Source organism: Heterodontus francisci, chromosome 4 (assembly GCF_036365525.1).
Source record: "Heterodontus francisci isolate sHetFra1 chromosome 4, sHetFra1.hap1, whole genome shotgun sequence".
Classification (NCBI taxonomy): domain Eukaryota; kingdom Metazoa; phylum Chordata; class Chondrichthyes; order Heterodontiformes; family Heterodontidae; genus Heterodontus; species Heterodontus francisci.
The window spans coordinates 132,188,673-132,199,757 of NC_090374.1; positions in this window are offsets into that span (position 1 = coordinate 132,188,673).

The following is an 11,085-nucleotide window of genomic DNA, read 5'->3' on the forward strand; positions in this document are numbered from 1 at the left end:
AAGTCTTCAGAAGAAGGAATTTTCCTCCACACAAGATCAGATGGCAGGTTGTTCAACCTTGCCTGTGTAAGAGCGAAGACTAAAGTACAGAAAGTCCTCATCAGGGAACTCCTCTTTGCTGACGATGCTGCATTAACATCCCACACTGAAGGGTGTCTGCAGAGACTCATTGACAGGATTGCGGATGCCTGCAACGAATTTGACCTAACCATCAGCCTCAAGAAAACGAACATCATGGGACAGGATGACAGAAATGCTCCATCCATCAATATCAGCGACCACGCTCTGGATGTTTTTCAAGAGTTCACCTACCTAGGCTCAACTATCACCAGTAACCTGTCTCTCGATGCAGAAATCAACAAGCACATGGGAAAGGCGACTACTGCTATGTCCAGACTGGCCAAGAGGGCGTGGGAAAATGCCGCACTGACACAGAACACAAAAGTCTGAGTGTTTCAAGCCTGTGTCCTCAGTACCTTGCTCTATGGCAATGAGGCCTGGACAACGTATGTCAGCCGAGAGCGACGTCTCAATACATTCCATCTTCGCTGCCTCCGGAGAATCCTTGGCATCAGGTGGCAGGACCATATCTCCAACAGAGAAGTCCTCGAGGCAGCCAACATCCCCAGCACATACACCCTACTGAGCCAGCGGCGCTTGAGATGGCTTGGCCATGTGAGCCGCATGGAAGATGGCAGGATCCCCAAGGACACATTGTACAGCGAGCTCATCACTGGTATCAGATCCATCGGCCGTCCATGTCTCTGCTTTAAAGACGTCTGCAAACGTGACATGAAGTCCTGTGACATTGATCACAAGTCGTGGGAGTCAGTTGCCAGCGTTCGCCAGAGCTGGCGGACAGCCATAAAGGCGGGGCTAAAGAGTGGCGAGTCGAAGAGACTTAGCAGTTGGCAGGAAAAGAGACAGAAGCGCAAGGGGAGAGCCAACTATGTAACAGCCCCGACAACTAATTTTATCTGCAGCACCTGTGGAAGAGTCTGTCACTCTAGCATTGGCCTTTATAGCCACTCCAGGCATTGCTTCACAAACCACCTCGAGGCACTTACCCATTGTCTCTCGAGACACAGAGGCTAAAGAAGATTACTGACACAGACATGCCTACCTCATCTGGTTAGTAAGTGGGTTTATTCAATATTACACAAAACATCCCTCATTTCAGTAAATTACTGAACATAAAATAAGTCAATATAAAAATTGTAATGGGGAAAATCATTTATTATGTGCTGAAAAATGTTCTGGTAAAATTAATCACTATTAAAACAAATCCGCAGCTCATATTGCAGAAAAAAATTAAATTTATCCTGTCTTATCCCTTATCCCTGCTAATTATTGTTTTATCTATAACACTTGTGATGGAAAACCCACATGCCAAATGAAAAATAATAATTTTGTCATATGGAACTCTGCCTGAGACTTTTTTACTGGACATTATTACAAATAACTTTTAAAAAGCAGAACAGAACAGCTAAGGATGGCCTTGCACAATTTGCATATGAGAAGCCAAAGGCCGGCTGGGAGACAGAGGTGATTACTCAGTCTAGCCAGAACAATAGGGATGCCCTCTGATTCAATCACCTAGAATGGTTTTGTCAATGTCAGTCGTCAAAAGCCATTGACACCCATTGACTATGAAAGAGCCAAACCGCATGCCCCCCACCCCCAAGTATGTCTGAAGAACATTGTATTTCAAAAAACCTTCCAGATACTTCTACTTCAAACAAAGAGGTGGTCACATGACATGACTGCCTGTGTGACAGAGAGTTTGTGAATTGTGCCTCTGAAGGCAGATGGTAACTGAATTCCAAAGAAGAAAGTACCTCTCTCTCTCTCCCTCTCCAGCAAAGTCCAAGGGGAGCCTCAGCTACAGCTAAACCTCAAATCTACAGATCCTCACAGTCAGCAAAAGCGGACGGATAAAGCCTCTCTTCAGCCTTCCGGAACCAGAGAAGCAAGCCTGAATTGTGCACGTGGCTCAGCGAGGACTTCAAGACTTCAGTTTCAACTAAGGATGCAGGGATTATGCTTCCATATTTAAATTCAATTTTTAGTAAGGACAGTACTCCAAACTCTCAACCCTGCTTTTTCCCCTCTGTATCTATGTGTGTGTGTGTGCCTCTCGTATAATGTGAGCGTGGATGCATCGCATATCTCAATAAGTTCAACTGGGTTAGAGTGATAAGGTTAATAAACTTACATCTTTCTTGTTTAAACTCAAGAAAACCTGTCTGATTGGTTCATTTGTAATTATATTTGAGGAACAGTGAACAAGTGCTCACCGAGGTGGTAAGCTAAATCACTGTGTTAAAAGAATAAACCCTGTTGAGGTCAAACCAGAGAAGGGGTGAAAGGGACACATTCCTCAGCTGGTCGTAACAGAAATTTGGGGCTCTAGTCCAACATTTTACCCACAGAGAGACGAGAAATTGGAAGTGGGAAACCAAATTGATCCCAATCAAAAGAGAAAAAAATTTCAATACATGTTTTCTTGTGATTTGTGTTGCTAGAACACTAACATGTCCGCGTCCAAAGCCAGTACCTCCCCAAGCCAGGGTGAAGTAACTTGGGATAAGTTAAAGGCACTATCTATGGAAGAGTTGAGGAATACGGCTGGGCGGTATGGGATTACTTTCCGTGCCAAAGCTAAGAAATCCAAACTCATTAGACTTGTGGGCAATCATTTTTTCCTTGAACCTGAAGAGTCAGAGGTAGGGTTGGAATTAGATTCAGACAGGGTAACGGTAGCAAAAATACAATTCGAACAGAGGAAAGTCAAATTGGAATTCCAGAGAGTAGAGAAGGAAAAAGAGAGAGAAAGAGAGAGAGAAAGAAAAATAGAGAGAAGAGAAAGAGAGAGAGAAAGGAGAAAGAAGGAGAGAGACAGAAGAGAGAGAGAGAAAGAACTTTCCAGAAGAAGCAGGAGGAAAGGGAGTTACGGCGGCTTGAGATAGCGTGGGGTGATAGAGTAACCCCAGTGAAAGCATGGCCAATATGGAGGCTACAATTAATTTAGGGCTGTGTGCTGAGCTCTTAAAATTCTCCCAATTGTTCCAAAAGTTCAATGAGAGGAAGCATTTTTTGTAACTTTTGAAAACCTTGCAAGCCAGTTAAAATGGTCATCCGAGAGCTGGACCCTCCTGCTACAAAGCAAGCTAACAGGAAAAGCCCATGAGGTTTATTCCCTGTTGCCAGATGAAAGTTCATCAAATTATGAATTGACTAAAAATGCCAACCTCGAGGCATTTGAGCTAGTATCGGAAGCCTACCACCAGAAATTCCAAACTATACAGAAACAAGCTGATCAAACTTACCTGGACTATAGTAGCAGCTTTTTTGCCCAATGTTCGGGTGTATTGTCGCCATATTCTTTGGAAATATCTCGACAAAACTATTCAATACTATCAATCTCAATTGCCCACATGCAATGTCATGGGAGATCAACTAGTAGATAAAAATCATATTGGTGAATCTGCAATGATGCCATTCAATGAGTACTGGGTTGTGAAACTTCAATTTTGATCAGGAGCAGGTTTTAGTGTTCTCTTGACCTGCTCCAACTAGTGAAGGAAGTTTGTAACTGGTTACTATAGCAGTTGTTCATACAGTTGTCAGATACTCTACTTGCCAAAAAATTAATCCAGCTCTTAATTTTAAATAGTTCCTGTGAGTTGAGCATTTGCCCACTGTATGGTTAGCTGTTATAGCAACCACATATAAAAAACATATGTGAATGACAGGTGGATTGAGGGAGGGAGAACACAACCATTTTAAACCATGCTGCTGATTAAACTAGGTTTATCTCCAACTCTTTCTCTCACTCTCTCTTTCATGTGAGGCTGTTCTTAACTCAGTCTCCTGTCTTCTTTATGTTACTCATAAAAGAGGTGAATTTAACTTTGCCCTTCTAGCAGATGTCGATTTCTTGCTTTCTTCCCACAATCTTCATGCTTAACCTACTGTTCAGCAGGAGGGAAGAAAACAGTGGGACCTCCTTTAAATATGCAGTCAGGTTCCAATGATGGCATCAGTGCCCAAACCCTATTTTTACCATGGGGCTTGAGTGGGGAAGTGTACTGCTTTTCTACCAGGTTAACCCAGTGGGAAGAGGAGCTGCAGCCAGAAGAGACTCAAAGAGGTAAATATTTTTAAACTTTTTTTTTACTTTCCTTGTGGATTCAGAAGGAGCAGCAGTGCTCCTGCAAGCCTCACCGGCCTCAATTCCAAGATCCTCCTAAAACCCCTTTTCTATGACTTATCTGAATGCCAGGGACTGCTCTTTCAATCTGTGACTGCAGCCTTCTTCTGCCTGAGATTGCTCACTGGATAGCTGCCATTGCCTGCTGGTTTCAGGTGGGCAGATGCATGCTGCTGAGGTCTGGGAGTTAAAATCATCCGAGCCTCATGCTGCTGAAATTAAATGGTCACACATTACAATTGAGTCAATACTGTTTATCTTTCCTCCACATATGTGTATTTCTTCCTCACTTTCAATGTGTCTGGTAGTCTGTAAGCCTCGTGTGCACTTTCTCTTCAGGTGTTTCCATGTCTCTTTCTCACACACACTGTGGCTCTCCTCCCTTTAAAACTAACTCCTGTCAAAACTTACCTCAAAAAAGCTCATGCTTTACCTAGCTTTGATGTCTTCAGAAAGCACAATTACTGTTATTGCTTGTGTGCCCTCACACTTCTGGGGCGTTTTCATTGCATTGTGGATCGGCCCAATTTTAATTTCCAAAATGTTGCCTTTTTTTAATGGGAGGCCAATCCATGAAACCGATTTTATACCCAGGCAAATTGAAAATCTACCCCTTTGAGTTGTTACGTACAGATTGCCTGTGAGGTTTTCTCACAATGGGAGGGTACTTTAACTTTTCGACCAACTGGGAGTGGAAGGTGGGGTGGGGTGGGGTTCCAGAAGCGCAAGGGTTTTCCTGCACACTGTGGAGTTTTAACTCTACGTGTCTGACATCACTAACAGGTTCCCCACCCAGAAGTTAGCCTGATTGACAAGCTTAGCTCCCATTCAGACAAGGAATGCTGGAGAACAAGCTGCAAGACCAGGTAGATCTGATCCCCGACCCTGGGGGCCTGGGGGCGGGTCTGATCCCACAGAGGCTTCCAATCCCTGATCCTAGGGGGTTCTAATTTTGGTGGGGAGTGCATCCAATCCCAGGGGTGGATCTGAGGCCTGAGAGAGTGGCGGTTTGTATGAAAGGGGGTCCAGATGGTGGGGGGAAGCTGGGGGGTGGTGCAGAAGGAAGCAGTCTTGCTTCTCCTGGCCCATAAGGAGTGCTCCCTGAGGCTGTTCTTGTCTTGTTGCAGCGAGGCTCCCTGAGGCCTGGGAAATCCAGCCGACCATGTGAAAAGCATGTTAAATCCAAAGCTTTCAGCCTCATTAACATATTTAAAATGCTAACCTCCTTCTGGGAGCAGGTGGCTGCTCACTTCTTGTCCCAGCTGAGTAAAAGCCGTAAGTTGGCGTGTTAGAGCCGGTTTCCGAACACGATTCCATTTTTTGCCGATTTAACTGCCCACCCACTCCCCATGTTAAAATTCCCCCAAGGGTATTTGCATGCATTCAGACAGATATCCATCAAATATTGGTACTGATAGTTGCTAAGAGTTGTAGTTGGCTCTTCACCTGTTACAGATGATCTCTGATAATTTGAGGAAAGGTAATGTTGAATGATTGTCTGTGTGAGGTTTACCTACTGATTTTTAGGCTTCACTTATCCTCTAGGGTGCCTTGGGTGTGATTAAGTGCTGGGACATGGTCTATTTGCTACTCGGATTCAGAGTTCATTTTGTTGTTTGAGCTTGGGGAGCAGATGCCAGCATTTTGTATTAGTTTTGAGGTGCGTGCAGGGGGTCAGTGGTTTGCTGTGTGCAATCTGAGCTACTTCCATTTCTATTTTCTTCAGTCTCCGACACATGTGTGTCCGTCGCTGTGATTCCATACTTGTGTCAGTGATCGTGTAGTATTTTATTTTGGGCCATATATGGGCGGCACAGTGGCGCAGTGGTTAGCACCGCAGCCTCACAGCTCCAGCGACCCGGGTTCAATTCTGGGTACTGCCTGTGTGGAGTTTGCAAGTTCTCCCTGTGTCTGCGTGGGTTTTCTCCGGGTGCTCCGGTTTCCTCCCACAAGCCAAAAGACTTGCAGGTTGATAGGTAAACTGGCCATTATAAATTGCCCCTAGTATAGGTAGGTGGTAGGGGAATATAGGGACAGGTGAGGATGTGGTAGGAATATGGGATTAGTGTAGGATTAGTATAAATGGGTGGTTAATGGTCGGCACAGACTCGGTGGGCCGAAGGGCCTGTTTCAGTGCTGTATCTCTAAATCTAAAAAATCACAACTATCTTCCTTTGTGCTAGGTATGACTCCAACCAGTGGAGAGTTTTTCCTCCGATTCCTATTGACTCCAATTTTGTTAGGGCTCCTTGATGCCACACCCAGTCAAATGCTGCTTTGATGTCAAGGGCAGTCACTCTCACCTCACCTCTTGAGTTCAGCTCTTTAGTCCATGTTTGGAATAAGGCTGTAATGTGGCCAGGTGCTGAGTGGCCCTGGCAGAACCCAAACTGAGCGTCAGTTATGGCTGAGTATTTGTTGCTTAATAGCGCTGTCGACAACATCATCCATCACTTTACTGATGATTGAGAGTAGACTGACGGGGCGGTAAATGGCTGGGTTGAATTTGTCCTGCTTTTTGGGTACAGGACATAGCTGGGCAATTTTCCACATTGTTGGCTAGATGCCAGTGTTTTACCTCTACCGGAACAGCTTGGCACGGGGTGCGGCCAGTTCTGGAGCACACAGTCTTCAGTACTATTGCCGAAATGTTGTCAGAGCCTATAGTCTTTGCAGTATCCACTGCCTTCAGCCATTTCTTGATAATCACATGGAGTGAATCGGATTGGCTGAAGACTGGCATCTGTGATGCTGGGGACCTCAAGAGGATAATCCACTCGGCACTTCTGGCTGAAGAGGGTTGCAAATGCTTCAGCCTTGTCTTCTGCACTGATGTGCTGGGCTCCCTCATCATTGAGGATGGGGATATTCGTGGAGCCTCTGCCTCCAGTCAATCGTTTAATTGTCCACCATCATTCATGACTGGATGTGGCAGGACTGCAGAGCTTAGATCTGATCTGTTGGTTGTGGGATTGCTTAGCTCTGTCTATTGCATGCTGCTTCCACTGCTTGGCATGTATGTTTTGTAGCTTCACTGGATTAACACCTCATTTTAGGTATGCCTGGTGCTGCTCCTGGCATGCCCTCCTGCACACTCCATTGAACCAGTGTTGATCCCCCGGCTTGATGGTAATGGTAGAGTGGGGGATATGCCGGGCCATGAGGCTACAGATTGTGGTTGAATACAATTCTGCTGCTGCTGATGGCCTACAGCACCACTTGGATGCCCAGTTTTGAGTTGCTTGATCTGTTCGAAATCTATCCCATTTAGCACGGTGGTAGTGCCACACAACACGATGGAGGGTATCTTCAATGTGAAGACAGGACTTTCTCTACACAGGGACTGTTCGGTGATCACTCCTACCAATACTGTCATGGACAGTTGCATCTGCAACAGGTAGATTGGTGAGGACGAGGTCAAGTCGGGTTTTCTCTCTTGTTGACTCCTTCACCATGAGCTGCAGTCCCGGTCTTGCAGCAGTGTCCTTTAGGACTGTGCCAGCTTTGTCAGTAGTGGTGCTACCAAACCGCTCTTGGTGATGGACATTGAAGTTCCCCCACCCAGAGTACATTCTGTGCCCTTGCAACCCTCAGTGCTTCTTCCAAGTGATGTTCAACATGGAAGAGTACTGAGTCATCAACTGAGATGGGGGGGTGGGGGCGGCGGGTGCGGTAGGTGGTAAACAGTAGGAGGTTTCTGTGCCCATGTTTGACCTAATGCCATGAGACTTCATGGGGTCTGGAGTCAATGTTGAGGACTCCCAGAGCAACTCCCTCCTGACTGTGTACCACTGTGCCTCCACTTCTGGTGGGTGGGTCCTGCCAGTGGACAGGACATACCCAGGGATGGTGATGGTGGTGCCTGGGACATTGAATGTAAGGTATGTTTCTGTGAGTATGACTATGCCAGGCGTTTCCTGACTACTATATGGGACACCTCTTGCAATTTTGGCACAAGCCACAGATGTTAGTAAGGAGGACTTTTGTTATGACCGACCGCTCCTGTCAAAGCCCCCAAGCAAAATATGTGATTCTGATTGTGGTGGGACCAACGCACTGTTAATTCAATCCTGTTGTTCCACAGATCGGCTAACATATCATTTAAAACTTTCCAAATTAAAGAAAGACCCAGCCAAATTGTACCATCTATTAACCCCCGAATGAAGCTAACCAAACCAGGTGTCTTTAAATCAACAAATTAACTCTTTAATTAGAAGAACTAAATTCTTAAACACTATGAAAAGATAAACATTTAAAATTAGAAAAAAATTACAGTCCTTGCAAATTTACAATCCAATGTTGCTTGAAGTCCTCACAATCATCCAATGCGGGAAAAAGGTTCTTCCACAGTAGAACAGTCTGTAGTCTAACTTCAGTAGGTGATGCTTTCCTTCTCCAGCGAATTTCAACAATTAATGACTTGCAAACACTTTCAATGGAATCAAGCTTACTTTAGAGTTTTTGAGGGATAAAAGATTGTCACAGTATAACCCCTTTCTTTAGTTTCAAGTACCAGAGATCTCTGTTTTGGCTTGATGTTTCAGAATTTTGAGAGATAATAATTAAACAGACTAAAATCATCTTCCTTCAGTTTAAATGGTTGGGAGCTCTTTTTCAGGTGTGCTCATCACAGCTGTGTCCTCTGTGTCTGTGTTCTGTTAGAACTATCTGTCTTCAACTAAAAAGCCATTTCAAAATTGAACTGTAACAAATGTTTCACATGAGACACACTCCTAGTGGCTGTTTCCATGGTATCGAGAATGCACCCTTTGAATCGCAGTCTCCAAATGGCTGTTTCTAAGGCAACAAAAATGCACCTTCCTATAACATCTGAGGCTTGCTGGTTCTTAAAGCAATACTGATCCTTTGCAAGCCTTAAAGGCAAACCGCATATTCCTGAAAAAAAACTACAGGACCATGACTCATGACACTTTGTAGGGTCGACAGGTCTGCGTGTGCCATTGTCATTTACAGTGCCCAGGCCAATGCTGGATGTTCTGTCCAGTTTCATTCCTTTTGGACCTTTTTCTTGTGGTTTGGTACAACGGAGTTGCTTGCTAGGCCATTTCAGAGGGCATTTAAGAGTCAACCACATTGCTGTGGGTCTGGACTCACATGTAGTCCAGGCTAGGTAAGGACAGCAGATTTCCTTCTCTAAAGGACATTAGTGAACCAGATGATTTTTTAGGACAATCGGCAATGGTTTCCTAGTCAATGTTACTGAGACTAGATTTTCTTTTAAATTTCAGATTTATTAATTGAATTTAAATTCCACCAGCTGCCAACTGAAATACAAAGCGGGAGAAATTTGTACACACAGCACTGCTTCTGGTGGCACGATGCGACTTACATCAATTCCTCCGGGGCAGGCTGCTAACTGCACGGCGTGCGCAATGGTCTTCATTGATCTCTTTCAGGAATGTCATGCAAACTGTGCAGGTAGTGGCTCATGATACTGCTTGCCCCTGGGAAAATGACGTAGACTGTGTAGTGTTGCTAAAAGTGGCGCTATGTAAACAAAATTCTCCCCAGAATGTTTCTGATATGAAGAGACCTCCAAGAAAAATAGTCAGAGAAATTAAAATGTATAACATGTATTTCCATAGGCAGGTGAATGATGCTGCTTAGAAATTTGTAATTGTTTGAGTATATTAGCTATTTTATTTTGAGCAGAAAATCTGTTAGGTACTGAGAAAACAAAAAGGAAACATGAAGGGGTTTCAAAACTTGATTTTGCTTCCAATATTTTATTTGATTTTCATCCTTATTCTTAGAGTCTGATTTGTTGTTTTTGGAACATAAATTTGAACCAATCAAAAAGTGTTATACCAAAATGTGAGCCATGAAATCAAGATGTGCAGCACCCATTTTTTTGGACGTTAGAGAGGCTCCCAAGTCCCCAATATAGCAGGCAGGAAGCATACACTCATTGGAGTTGGAAATGAGCTGGCCATTGTTCCTTTGTTATGTGAACTATGCTAAGACTCACAGGACTACAAATAATATCCAAAGAAGACATGGGTTTTTATTATAACGGAACCAGAACATAAATATATATACAGCTGCTGCACAAGCACATCTACACACATCTTACTCTGTCAGACTTCACCCACAACTCCCTGGTCATCACTTGCTCCAGTGACCTTCACTTACAGCTTCTTATGGTGGTCCTTTCTTAACGTCCACAACTGCCACCATAATGATAAAGGACAAACAATTAGTGTACAGTGCCTGTGCCTGAAACTGATGTTAGGCCCTTTGCATATACAAATAAAGAGCATAACACTTATTTGAGGGCTAATGTGCAAGATTGGCTTTCCCTGAGGCAGACAAAGCCAGTCGTTAAAGGTGAATTCTGGAACCAGAGAAAACATCTAAAGTGTATGTTCTAACCACTGCTCTCCCTAGTATTATGTAATGAAATGAATCAGGTCTGCGATAGTCTATGACATCCCCCTGTTATGGAGGACTCTCTGACATAGAGAGAGATCATATTTCAGTTTGATTTAGACTGCAAACCTAGAGCTGGATTTTGTGCTGGAGGCGGGGCCCCTGGTGCTGGGCCATAAAGGCGGGGGGACCCTTTTTGTGCCCCTCCTGGAGCGATCCTCCTATCTTTTTGAATCAAAGTTTTAGGAGGTGGGATCCCCATTGCTTTAAAGACTTTACAGGGATGGGGATTCCGCCTCCAAGAGCTGCTGGCCGATCACAGGGCCGGCAGATCTGTGGTATTGGCAGCACCACCGGGAGCAGTGGCCACTGCTGGTGCTGCAGAGACCTCGGACCCAGGCCCAGCGCTGGAACCCCGGACCAGAGGTAGGTGAGGTGGGGTTGCCAGAGCCAGTCCAGCAGGCCCTGATGAGGGGGAGTGG